This window comes from Meles meles, chromosome 15, assembly GCF_922984935.1.
Source record: "Meles meles chromosome 15, mMelMel3.1 paternal haplotype, whole genome shotgun sequence".
NCBI classification, from domain to species: Eukaryota; Metazoa; Chordata; class Mammalia; order Carnivora; family Mustelidae; genus Meles; species Meles meles.
The window spans coordinates 30,054,467-30,057,703 of NC_060080.1; positions in this window are offsets into that span (position 1 = coordinate 30,054,467).

Here is a 3,237-nt window from a genome sequence, read left to right on the forward strand (position 1 = left end):
ATGATAGATATTAACTATCTAACAAATAGTTATTTAACTTAATCAGACATGCAATTGTTCCATCACAGGAAAACTGAGGAAATTTCGTATGTCAACAGAACGTATCTTACTAAGGCAGGTAGTAGATGTAGGAGAGCAACTTTAATATTTTTATTTTTTTAAAAGACTTTATTTATCTGAGAGAGAGAGAGAGAGCTTGAGCAGGAAGGAGAGGGAGAAGCAGGCTCTCCCCTGAGCAGGGAGCCCAACAGGAGGCTCCATCCCAAGACCCTGGGATCATGACCTGAGCTGAAGGCAGACACCTTAACTGACTGAGCCACCCAGGCACCTTGGAGAGCAACTTTTTTTTTTTTTTTTAAGATTTTTATTTATCCATTTGACAGACAGAGATCACAAGCAGGCAGAGAGGCAGGCAGAGAGAGAGGGGGAAGCAGGGTCCCCGTTGAGCAGAGAGCCCAATGCAGGGCTCAATCCCAGGACCCTGAGATCATGATATGAGTCAAAGGCAGAGGCTTTAACCCACTGAGCCACCCAGGCGCCCCTGGAGAGCAACTTTTAATCTCCATTTTACAGAGGGGAAAGAACTGACTAGAGACAGTTCCTAGATAGGTTTCTGGGTTTCATTATATTTGTAATAATATATTTTTTAAATGTTTATAAAAAGGTAAAATGGGAATATCTGACTGTCTTACTATTTTTTTATTTCCATACAGCACTTCACCTTGAAGGCGTTATTACTTACATAACAATGGGATGCTGTTCACTAGGTGGGAAGCTTGTGTGTTTCAGACTCTCCCTCCCCCCTCCCCCCAAAATGAATAAGACTGGACTCTCTGCCAAGCTGCTTAGTGGGATTGTCCCTTACATTATAGTCTTTGTTTTCCTGAGGAGGGTGGAGTTTAAGGCATTAATTCAAATGCTGCTGTTGTCCTTTGCTTGCTTCTTAGTGAGTAAAAAGATAAAAAAGACAATATGTCTGGATCCTGTTTTGACACTAATGCCTGTAATTATAGGAGGATTTGGGAGGTTGTTTGGAATTGGTAATATGAGCTTTGATTTTTCTTAGTCTCCCTGGGCTCAGGGCAAGCTGTCAGTCTTGCAGTTCTACCTACTTGACTCTTATTTTTTTCTTAAGATTTTATTTTTTAAAGTATTTTCTATATCCAATGTGGGGCTCCAACTCACAACTTTGAGATCAAGAGTCAAGTATTCCACCAACTGAGCCAGTCAGGTGCCCCCCTACTTGACTCTTGATTGTCTATATGTGTGGTGGAGGGAAACAGCATAAATGATTGCATAATAACCTAGATTTATGACTATTTGTACTGCTGTGCTTTTGAGTGCAAGTGGGCCTCCAATTCTGTGCAATCTCAGCTTCTGTTTAGCTCCTGGATCCACCCAAGCCTGAGATAAGTGACAGGGGACCGCTAGAGTGCACCTGGCTTGGCTCATGCTCCTGGTGCCATCAACAAAGGAGGTTTCTTTAAAGCTCCTTTCCTTGAGATTAAAGACATTGTTCCCTCTTAATTTTTTTTCTTTTCATTTTTTTCCCTAGGCTATGGACTTATATCAGAGAGATAGAGGAGAATTCTGGAGAGAAAAAGAGGGAGAGAGAAGTTGAGGGGGGGGCAGTGAGAAAAAAGAAAACCAAAACAAAACTGGTGACCAAAAATGTCTAGGTTGATTGAACTCTAGTCTGATTAGTAAAGATGGAAAGCAAAGATCAAGAAGCATAAGGCTCTTGGAAAGAAACTGAGGATTCTTGGAGGGAAGGTGGGTGGGACGATGGGATAACTGGGTGATGGGCATTAAGGAGGGCACTTGATGGAATGAACACTGGGTGTGATATGTAACTGATAATCACTGAAAATAAAAAAGAAGCAAATGGCTCTTGTGTGCCAGTTGGCCCAAGGCTGATTTTTAGGGGAAGGTAAATCGGCTGCTCCTAAGCCATCCCCCTCTTTATGTAGTACAGTGCCTCTTCAGGATTAAGTTGTGCTTTCCCCGTCTTCTTTAGAAAGAGAAGAGCTACTTCCTAGTGTAGTATAGGATTGAAATTTACTTTGGAATCCCACATATAGGGGGAGAGTGTAACCTCTTGGTATTTTGGGAGTTTTTCAAAACTGGCTTCCCTCTTCAGAAGTTGAAAACCAGCAAGATAGAGATGAAGTCTAGTTAGTGGATGCTGGAAACATTCAGGGTCCGGGGCAGTTTAACTGGTGACACTTTGTCATCCTAGACTGGGGGTGATGGAGAAGCACTCCACTCCAGCACTGGGCAGCTGGCAAGCAGGAATCCTGCCCCAGCCTCAGGGACAGTGCTGCTAGAGGCTGCAGGTCCCCTGCTCTTTGTCTTCCGGCCATCTGAAGGGATGGCTGGGTCATCACCAACATCCTGGGCTTCTCTTCTGCAGTAGGTGTCTTCTGGCACTAGTAGCATTGGGTCATCCAATCTCTGCAACCTTCTGTCAGGTGCTTAAAAGATCTTCATTCTGAGGATCCCAGACAGGTTGCTCTTTCTCTTTCCATGGGAGAATGGACAGCAAACTTCCTAGGGACTTGTTAATGATGAGATCCCTGCTGCCCCTGCTCTTATGACCACAACAGAGGCCTGGAACTTTGGCTAACTTTTGTGCCTTGGACATGATGAAGCAAGGGAACTTCTTTCTGGTCACTTGCATCCCTCTGCTAGAGTTAACAAATGAGGGTCACACTGGGAATGTACAGCCTCCCAAAGGAGTCTTTGGGAGGGGTGCTGGAGACTTAGAGGAGGATGAACAGGACTTATGAACTGCGGAATTTGAGCATTTGCATTCCAGGGTTAGGGCTGGGGCAGGCTAGTTACGCCTGCCTACTGAAGTAGGTCTGTATTTCTAACAAGCTCCCAGGTGATGGCTATATTGCTGACTCTTGGCGACTATCATACTTTGGGTTGCAGAGTGTAGAAAAATAATTGAGCACAGGTTTTTCAAGTCAATGTCAAGTTCAAATCCAGTTTTGTCTCTTGTTAGCTCCGTGATTGTAAGCAGGGTAAAATTCTCTTTTTCTCTGTAAAATTAGACACTCAGCACGTATTACGACATAGGGCTTTTGTGAGGATTAAATAAATGAACACACAGCCCGCAGTTAGGATCTGCTCTCAGTGGGAAGAGCTCCATAAACGGTAATTACGGTATGGAGCGGGGCCAACGCCGGGAGGGGCGGGGCTTTGCCAAACCTTGCGCACGCGCAGCCTGTG